The sequence below is a fragment of the Sus scrofa genome, chromosome 7, assembly GCF_000003025.6.
Source record: "Sus scrofa isolate TJ Tabasco breed Duroc chromosome 7, Sscrofa11.1, whole genome shotgun sequence".
Classification (NCBI taxonomy): Eukaryota; Metazoa; Chordata; class Mammalia; order Artiodactyla; family Suidae; genus Sus; species Sus scrofa.
The window spans coordinates 64865813-64876111 of record NC_010449.5 but is presented as its reverse complement, the minus strand read 5'-3'; the positions used below and the strand labels follow the sequence as shown (position 1 = coordinate 64876111).

Here is a 10299-nt window from a genome sequence, read left to right as displayed (position 1 = left end):
GGTGGTGCCAAAGGGAGAGGAAATATTTCCATTAGGTCTCTTTCCCTTAGTTTTTTGAACTGGTCAATCAGTATGTTCCAGCTGAATATAAAGTACTGTGCAAAAGCATCATCAGGCCCTCCTTCATGCAGATTAGTCCTGTAACTCCACCTATCTGGAAATTCTGGATGTGCCACTGGAACATAGTAAGTTAACCATAAGTAGTAGCTTTTCTTGTTTTTTAATTGATTTTCTTCTGCATGCCTTTGAAGAGGGAAAGGGAACTAGTAAAAGCTTTTATCCTTTTGGTTATTCTCAGTCTTAGTTAACGCTCTCCTTTTGGTTGGCCCTGTACCACTGCTGTAACCCAAACGCTCTCCTTGAGGGTTCCTGTGTGCTTTCACGATATTATCCTTGTATGCCAACCATTTCCACATCCTTTTCTCAGTCTTTGTCTCATGAATTATATAGTTCTTTTTTTTTTGTCTTTTGTTGTTGTTGCTATTTCTTGGGCCGCTCCCACGGCATATGGAGGTTCCCAGGCTAGGGGTTGAATCGGAGCTGTAGCCACCAGCCTACGCCAGAGCCACATCAACGCGGGATCCGAGCCGCGTCTGCAACCTACACCACAGCTCACGGCAATGCCGGATCGTTAACCCACTGAGCAAGGGCAGGGACTGAACCCGCAACCTCATGGTTCCTAGTCGGATTCGTTAACCACTGCGCCACGACGGGAACTCCCATGAATTATATAGTTCTTTAGTTTCTGAAAATTCAATCCATCTAAAATCAAATTCATTCACTTCCTTTTTCCCCCTTTTTCTATTACATGTATCCTTCACATGAAAATGTATATAAAGGCAGGGATTCCTGGTGTATTTTGACTTTTGACTCCATGTTTCTAATTGAATTTTGTGATATTTGTTTGCTAAATTTTTATTTTATTGTAATTTTTTTGTGCCGTGTCGGTGTCATGTGGAAGCTCCTGGGCCAGGGACTGAACCTGCACTACAACAGTGACCCAAGCTGCTGCAGTGACAAGAGAATTCCTCAGTTTTTAAAAGGATAATACAATGAACACTGAATATCCCAATTAGTAGTAGAACATTGCAAATAACCTTTAAAGCCCCCCGAACCCTTTCTTTGTTAACTCTTTCAAACTGGCTTCACTTTTTGCTTTCCATTCATTGGTTAATGGCATCACTAGCCATCTGATTATTCATACTAGAGGCCTTGGAATCATTTCTGCCTCTGTTTCTCTTTCATTCTCCATAACCATTTGGTTGTTAGGTCCTGTAGATTCTTCTTTATGGTTAGCCCTTGGCTTGAGCCCCTTCCCTCCATTTTGTGTTCTTTAGTTCAAGTCCACATCTCCTGAACAGACTTTTGGAATATGCTTAGTGCATGCAGTCTCCTTGCTTTCAAGTTTTTCTTCCTTCAGTGCACTTGCTACATTGTCTCTAATTTTTAAATTATAGAACAGATTTTTCAATCTCTTATTCCTTTGAGGAGTAGTCCTTCTTGTAGTGATTATTATTATTATTATTTTTGTCTTTTTGCCTTTTCTTGAGCCACTCCCATGGCATATGGAGGTTCCCAGGCTAGGGGTCTAATTGGAGCTGTAGCCACTGGCCTACGCCAGAGCCACAGCAACGCTGGATCCAAGCCGCGTCTGTGACCCACACCACAGCTTACCGCAACGCCAGATCCTCAACCCACTGAGCAAGGCCAGGGATCGAACCCGCAACCTCATGGTTCCTAGTCGAATTCGTTAACCACTGTGCCACGACGGGCGCTCCCTGTGGTGATTATTAACCCTGGCTGCACATGAGTATAGCCAGTGAAGTATTTCAAAATAGAGATGTCTTGTTTTGCTCTCCTAATCAAGAATTTAGATGCAGCCACTTCCTGATAACCTTCTGATGTTACCATCCTGGGAGATTCTGATTGAGTATTTAATTTTTAGCTGGCAGATGTTAGCTGATTGTCATTGAAATTACCCATTGCTTGAGCATATGCCTCTATCCCTCCTCATCCATATTTTCAGTCTATGTTCTTTTCAACTTCAAGGCAAACTATTTCCAAGGAATTCTTTTGACTTTGTTTAATTTTGCTCTTGGTAACAGTTTACATAAAGAGTCTTTTCATGATTGATCTGACAGCCAAAAAGTATCTTAAAGAATTGATTCCCAGGGTTTTTGAGTTACTACTCATTGTTGCTAAATGAATTTTCAGTATTCCTCTTCTGCTGCTAAACCATGAGGAGCTGGAGTATACAAGTTTTATCTTTAATATTAAAATGAGGTTTAAAATTTGAAAATGGAATTATTTTAACGAAGAGAATATTTCCTGATACTACTTTGGTGCAAAATTAAGGCAAAGAAGTCAGTGGTGATGTGATGCATAATTTATTTTCTGAAGTTAACAGAGGAGGCTTGTTTGTGTTAACATGGTATAATTTATTAATTTGGAGTTAGAACTTTTCTTATCCTAGTACAGTTCCTGGAACACATAGTAGATGTTTAATGAAAGACTAATTAAATGAATACAAGTGGCAACTCCATCTCAACTTCTAGTATAATATCACTCTAATTCTCACAAAGGGCACTTTGAAAAATAAGTAATTTTCTCCTCGACTTAAAATAATACTCTTGGGAGTTCCTTTCGTGGCGAAGCGGAAATGAATCTGACTAGGAACCATGAGGTTGTGGGTTTGATCCCTGGCCTCCCTCATTGGGTTAAGGATCTGGCGTTGCCATGAGCTGTGGTGTAGGTTGCAGACACAGTTTGGATCTGGTGTTGCTGTGGCTTTGGCGTAGGCCAGCAGTTGTAGCTCTGATTCAACCCCTAGCCTGGGAACCTTAGGGTGGGTGTGGTCCTAAAAAGCAAAATAATAATAATAATAATAATATTAATAATAATAATAGTTTTGGACTTCCCATTGTGGCTCAGTGGGTTAAGAACCCAACATAGTGTCCAAGAGGATGTGGATTTGATCCCAGGCCTCACTCAGTGGGTTAAGGATCTGGTGTTGTCGCAAGCTGCTTCTTAGGTTACAAATCGGGTTCTCTCCGGCATTGCCATGGCTGGTAGTGTAGGCTGTAAGCTGGAGCTTAGGTTCAACCTCTAACCTGGGAAATTCCATATGCTGCAGTTGTGGCCCTAAGAAGAAAACAAAACAAAACAAAACAAAACACTTTTAGTCAAAAAGATATAAATTAGGGAGTTCCTGCTATGGCACAATGGATTAAGAATCTGATTGCAGTGGCTTGGGTTGCTATGGAGGTGCAGGTTCCATCCCCAGCCTGGCACAGTGGGTTAAAGGATTTGCTGTTGCTGCAGCAGTGGCGTAGGTCACAGCTGTGGCTTGTATTCAATCCCTGACCCAGGAACTTCCATGGGTCCCATGGGAAGTTTTATGGGTATAGTCATTATAAAAAGAAAAAAAAAAAGGAATATAAGAAGATAAAAACTATTAGTCACCAACCAGAGATGACAAATGTTAATATTTTCTAACAATTTTACTGAAATAAAATATATGTACAGCTCACCAAAGGGTACATTTCAGTGGTATTTTGTGTATTTGCAGAGTTGTACAACCATCACCACAACCAATTTGAGAACATTTTCATTACTCCATGAAGAAACCCCATACCCATTAACACTTACTCCTCATATTCTCCCAATTCCCAAGCCCTAAGCAGCTATCAATCCACTTTCTTTTTTTATAGAGTTTTCTCTTGACATTTCATATAAGTGGAATCATATGGTCTTTGTCACTGGTTTCTTTCATTTAGCATTATGGTTTCGAGATTCATCCATTTTGTAGCATGCATCAGTACCTCATCTCTTTATTATCAAATAATATTACATTTGGTGGGTATACCACATTTTATTTATCCACTCATTAGTGGAGGGATATTTGGCTTTGTTTCACTTTTTGGCTAGTATGAATAATGCTGGTAATGACCATTCAAGAACAGTTCTTTATGTGGATGTGTGTCTTCGTTTTTCTTAGATGTACCTAGGAGTGGTATTACTGGGTCATATAGTAACTCTGTGGTTAAAATATTGAGGAATTGCCAAACTATTTTCCAAAGGGATGTATGCACCATTTTACATTCCCACCTGCTGTGTACGAGGGTCCTGATTTCTCCATATTCTTACCAACACTTGTTATTATCTCTCTTTCTTTTTTTGGGGGGGAGGGGGTTTGTCTTTTTAGGGCCGCACCCACAGCATATGGAGGTTCCCAGGCTAGGGGTCTAATTGGAGCTACAGCAAATGCCAGATTCAAGCCCTGTCTACTACCTACACCACAGCTCACAGCAACGCTGGATCCTTAACCTGCTGAGCGAGGCCAGGGATCGAACCTGCAATCGCATGGTTCCTAGTCAGATTCGTTAACCACTGCGCCACGACGGGAACTCCTTGGTTTGCGATGTTGACTCTAGAAAAGTTTATAATGTAGGAGACATTTTTCTAAGGATACGTACTAATAATAGTGTATTTATTTAGTTAGTTTTCTTTTTTTTTTTCTTTTTTTTTTTTTTAGGGCTGCATGTGTGGCATATGGAGGTTCCCAGGTTAGGGGTTGAATTGAAGCTGCAGCTGCCAGCCACACCACAGCAACTCGGGATCTGAGCTGCATCTGTGACTTACACATCAGCTCACGGCAATGCCAGGTCCTTAAGCCGCTGAGTGGGGCCAGGGAACAAACCCGTAGCTCATGGATACTAGTCAGATTCATAACCCACTGAGCCACAACGGGAACTCCTGTTTATTTTGTTCCTTAGTCTAATATTGAGCCAATAAGTTAGTCATTGACTAGGGCTTAGAAGAACTTTTTTCTTTTTATGGCCACACCTGTGGCATGTGGAAGTTTCCAGGCCAGGGGTTTAACTGGAGCTGCAGCTGCCAACCTGTGCCACAGCCACAGCAGCACTGGGTCCAAGCCCCATCTGTGACCTGTACTGCAGCTTGTGGCAATGCTGGGAGAGGCCAGGGATTAAACCCACATTTTCACGGAGAAAACGTTGGGCCATTAACTTGCTGAGCCACAGTGAGAATTCCCAAACTTTTTTTAAGAAGAACTTTTTACTAGGTATTTTCATTATAGTAAGTTTTGGAATCTCTAGTCATTAGGATCTCTTTATAAGATCTCAGATTGGGCAAGATTCTGACAGTAATAGTTATAATTGTTTATGTAGAGGAAAATGCCTATTTGGACACTCCAGCTTCTATTGAATAACAACCAGGTACATGTAATTGACACTAAATGTTAAACCACTATCCAGGGGAGTGATTCCTGGATAGTGGAATAGGCACTTTGGCAGTGTTCAGAAAATTTCCAGTGTACTCACACCTCAGTTTACTACATAGGGAGAGCCAGTTGATCATTCAAGATAAGAAGGAAAATAATAGTTACTATAGTATGCATTTGCAGGCAGCTTAATACATATTATTTCATTTAATCCTCACAATGTCCTTTCAGGGTAACTACCTTGATAATGGTGTTATCTCCATTTTGCAGGTGAGGAAAGTGAGGCTCAGAGAGATTAAGTAACTTGCCCAAAGTAACACAGCAAGTATGTAACAGAGCTGGGATTTGAATCCAGGTCTGTCAGACTCTAAATCCCATGCTCTTTCCAGTACTTCACACTGCAACAGGTAAGTATGATAGTTGGCCCCGTGCTTGCCTTACTTAGGGCACTCAAACTTGAGCTTGTTTCCATCACCTCACTATCCCACTCTTAGTCAGTCTCCTGTTAGAAGAATGTGTGATGGGCCAAGATCAGTCCTTGAACATCCTGATTGCAGTGGTGCTTATCAGTTCTTTCTGAACATTACAGTTACCACTCTTGCCTAAAGAGGAATGTGCATCTTTGCTTTCAAAATAGGATTTCCTCTCTTGTAGTGAGGCAGCAAAATTTGTCCCTGGAGTTCGCCAGCAGGAGTTATTTAACCCTATTGTCTAAAGCATCATTCATGCTCTAGGACCTAAGACTGTGTAGCCAAGGGACTTTGGGAAGTCATTTTACTTTTTTTTTGTGGGGAATGGCTGTTCCATTCCCTCACCTGTTTATATGGTAAAATCGTCGTGAGGGTGGAATGAGGGAATAGACGTTAAACTGTATGAAGTACTATGTGGTAATCCTTTGCCTTTCCAACAGCCCCCATCTAAGTAGAGAATCATCTTTTATGAAACTTTAGTTCAGATATATGTACTTTATAAACCTTTTTAGGTAACCAAGAGAATTTTGAGTGTGCTTAAATTGTAATTTACTCCAATTTGAGATATAAGGTTTGCTATTAACATTAAAAAAGATATTTTGCATTTTTGTGTGCGTATTAGAACAAAGTAAATTTTTAAGAATCTGCTGGAAATTTTTTTTAGGGAAATTATGAAAAGTTATAGTAAATAAGGCAAATAAATATTAATGGCACAATATCAATTATCTAGGTCATTGATTGTCTTTTGATTTGTCATGTTATCTCCATTGGTTTATTTTAGAGATATTTGTTAGGCCTTTCATGTCTTTGGTTCCCTGGTCTTGCCTTTTCCTTAAGGTCTTAAATATGTTATTCATCCATAAAGTTCATTTTTACTAAAGGCTTGCTCTATAAGACTGAGGATAAATAAAGCGGTGAGTTTATAGGAGAGAGCAAAAAAGGTGAAAATACTTCCCCTCATGTGGCTTATGTTGCAGCTGGGGGTGATAGGCCACAAATAATATACAGTTGACCCTTGAGCTCACAGTTCAGGGTTTGAACTGTGTGGGTCAACTTGTATGTGGATTTTTTCAATAAACATAATCCTGTATTTTCATTTTACATATCTTTAAATTAAGTAATGTGGGGGAAATTTTGTGTTCAATTGGAGATCCCCGTATGTGGAATCATAACCAGGGTTTGAGTCAGTTCTGTCCAAACTAGTTTAGCTTCCTGTCTTTGAGGGGGAGTCATTTGTCAATTCCTTTGTTTTTTGTCTTATGTCTTTTTCAAGGCGGTGCCCGTGGCATATGGAGGTTCCCAGACTAGGGACCTAATCGGAGCTACAGCCTCCGGTCTACGCCAGAGCCGCAGCAATGCGGGACCCGAGCCGCGTCTTCTACCTCCACCACAGCTCATGGCAACGCCGGATCCTTAGTGCACTGAGCAAGGCCAGGGATCAAACTCACAACCTAGTTGGATTCGGATTCGTTTCCACTGCACCAGCCATGATGGGAACTCCCAATTCCTTTGTTTTTGAGGCAGAGATAGCAGTGGGTGTATTTGCCACTAGGGTCTGGGAGGGAATCAGTGCCTGTAACTAACCTGTGCTTTGCTCAGGGGTCAGGTAAGTAAGTCATGTTAGTTTTTACCAAAACAATGAGAAAGAAAAAAGAAGGAAGGTTACAGTTTTAAGCAAGTGTTGCCTGAAGGCCTCATTGAGAAATTACTTCTGGGCAACAACAGTCTGAAGGAGATAAGGGAGGGAACTCTGTTGTTAACCAGGAAATGTGCAGCATCTACAGCAAGGAACAAAATCGTGTGTGTGTGTGTGTGTGTGTGTGTGTGTGTGTGTGTGTGTGTGTGTGTGTGTGTGTGTGTGTGTGTGTGTGTGTGTGTGTGTGTGTGTGTGTGGTGTGTGTGTGTGTGTGTGTGTGTGTGTGTGTGTGTGTGTGTGTGTGTGTGTGTGTGTGTGTGTGTGTGTGTGTGTGTGTGTGTGTGTAAGTGCCCTACAGTCCATTCTGAGAACTGTACCTCTGTGTGAAGTAGAAAGGCATTGAGGTTTTGAACAGAAATCTAACACCAGAGTTTTCAGAAACACATCCTTGGAAATTGCGGGGGAAGCACTGTATAAATAAAAAGTATTATTAGATATTGTTATTCCTGTCCTGGGGTGTAGGTTTTTGTAATCAGGCAAATATATTTTTAAATATGCTACCAATAAGTACTTACATAAGGGAAAACTATACTGGAAAACTTCACAGATTTTTTTTTTTAATTTAAAAGAGCCAATCAACATGGGAAGATAAGAGCTAATTAGTGTAGCTTTTTTAAATGGAGGATGAAAAAAAAATAAGATGGGGGATGGTCTGTTTATGACATGATCTCTGAAAAAGCTAATTGTGGTGTCATAGTTCAGATTACTCATGGTAATGCAGCGGTAAATGAGATAAACTGAAACATCTGAATCTTATTTCTCACCTGAAGAATGTTTACGTGAGCAGTAATAGTTTAGTGTAATGAGTATGGGATAAGAAGTTAAAAGTTCTGGATCTTTTCTATGAAATGGTGCTCTCTCAGCTTAAGTAACCATGTAATTAAAAAATAGAAATAAAAATTAAGGTAAGTACATTTTTTTTAGTTCCATCAGGTGTTGGTTTTTTTTTTTTTTTTTGAGTACTTATTTATTTTTTATTTTTGCTTATTAGGGTTACACCTGTGCATATGGAGGTTCCCAGGCTAGGGGTCAAATTGGAGCTGTAGCTGCCGGCCCACGCCACAGCCACAGCAACGCAGGATCCCAGTTGTGTCTTCGACCTACATCACAGCTCATGGCAACGCCGGATTCTTAACCCACTGAGCAAGGCCAGGGATTGAACCTGTATCCTCATGGATGCTAGTCAGATTTGTTAACCACTGAGCCACGATGGGAACTCCAGATGTTGGTATTTTTTAAGTTCTAATTACCAAATTTTACCTGAATGAAAGTTTAATGTAGAGCTCACCTTGGAGTATCTCTTTGCCAGTCATATGTTCTTGAGTGCCTTTTCCCTTCTTCCTTTGATTCCCCTCATCTCTCCACTTTCTCTATTTTGAATGAATCAGCTCTTTTGTCCTCCTGCTTCTTTTATTTTTAATTTTCTGTGTACTCTATAGATAGGATCTAGTCTAGATAATACTGGTTGACTAAATTAGACCAGATTAGCTTGGAAGAGTTACCAAAACAGCTGTTTTTTTTTTTTTTTTTGTCTTTTTGTCTTTTTGTTGTTGTTGCTATTTCTTGGGCCGCTCCCGCGGCATATGGAAGTTCCCAGGCTAGGGGTCTAATCGGAGCTGTAGCCACCGGCCTACGCCAGAGCCACAGCAACGCGGGATCCGAGCCACGTCTGCAACCTACACCACAGCTCACGGCAACGCTGGATCCTTAACCCACTGAGCAAGGCCAGGGACCGAACCCGCAACCTCATGGTTCCTAGTCGGATTCGTTAACCACTGCGCCACAACGGGAACTCCCAAAACAGCTGTTTTGAACAGTGAACTTTTCTGCCAATATTGCTTATGTTGGACAATTGGTATGTCTGTTTTTTTTAATTTAAAAAATTGTATTGGAGTATAGTTGACTTACAATGTTGAATTCATCTCAGGTGTACAGCATAGTGAATCAGTTATACATATAAACAGTTGGTATTTCTTAATTTGGTTTTTTAGAGCCCTTTACAACCTGTATCTCATTCTAACTATATAGCTCTCTGTCCTGACCAGAATGTTTTATTTACTGGCTTCCAAATAATACTCAGTAATCTATAAGTACAATGCATACACAAAGTATGAATATGTCCTGGGCTTTTCCGTGTCTCCATTTCTGCTTATACCATTTTACCTTCTTCAAGCTTCCTTTTGTTCTCTTCTCTACTATCCAACTTCTTCTGATGTTTCAAAATCAAATTCATGTTCGACCTTCTCAGTAAAGCCTATTCTATCTACTTGAGCCTATTTTCTCTCCTTTTAATTTTGGCGTAACTAATCATTGGCAGTTGACCATAAACTTTTATTGCTAGCTTTGAACTGCTTTACTGGTATTCGTCAAGATTCTCTACAGAAACATAACCAATAGGATGTGTGTGTGTATCACACACAGACACAGACACACACACCTATAAAAAATTTATTGCGAGGAATTGGCTCATGTAATCATGGAGGAGGACAAATCCCAAGATCCACAGGCAAGCTCAAAGACCCAAGAGAGCTCGGTGGATGGTGTATTTCCAGTCTGCAGTTAGGCGGGCTTAAGACCCAGGAAGAGGTAATGTTTCTATTTGAGTCCAAAGGCAGAAAAAAGCCAATGTCCCAGTTAAAGGCAGTCAGAGGAATTATCTCTTAGATTAACTTTTTTTTTTTTTTTTTTTTTTTGCTTTTTATGGCTGCACTTGCAGCATATGGAAGTTCCCAGGCTAGGGGTTCCATTGGAGTTACAGCTGCTAGCCTGTGCCACAGCCACAGCAACATGGGATCTGAGCCACATCTGCAGCCTACACCACAGCTCATGGCAACGCCGGATCCTTAATCCAATGAGTGAGGCCAGGGATCGAACCCACAACCTCATGGATA

General features: G+C 40.7%; 1 protein-coding gene across 2 annotated transcripts in view; it reads left to right on the top strand.

Moving 5' to 3' along the window:
* SRP54 (signal recognition particle 54) overlaps positions 1-10299 on the top strand; it is a 47950-nt gene that overhangs the window by 1463 nt on the left and 36188 nt on the right. Inside the window, exon 2 of one of the 2 annotated variants that reach the window (XM_005656302.3) lies at positions 5513-5649. The exons of the other annotated variant lie outside the window; for it this stretch is intronic. The gene's annotated coding sequence lies outside the window, so the exon portion shown is untranslated. The remainder of the gene's footprint in view (positions 1-5512; positions 5650-10299) is intronic. 2 annotated transcript variants of the gene reach the window in all.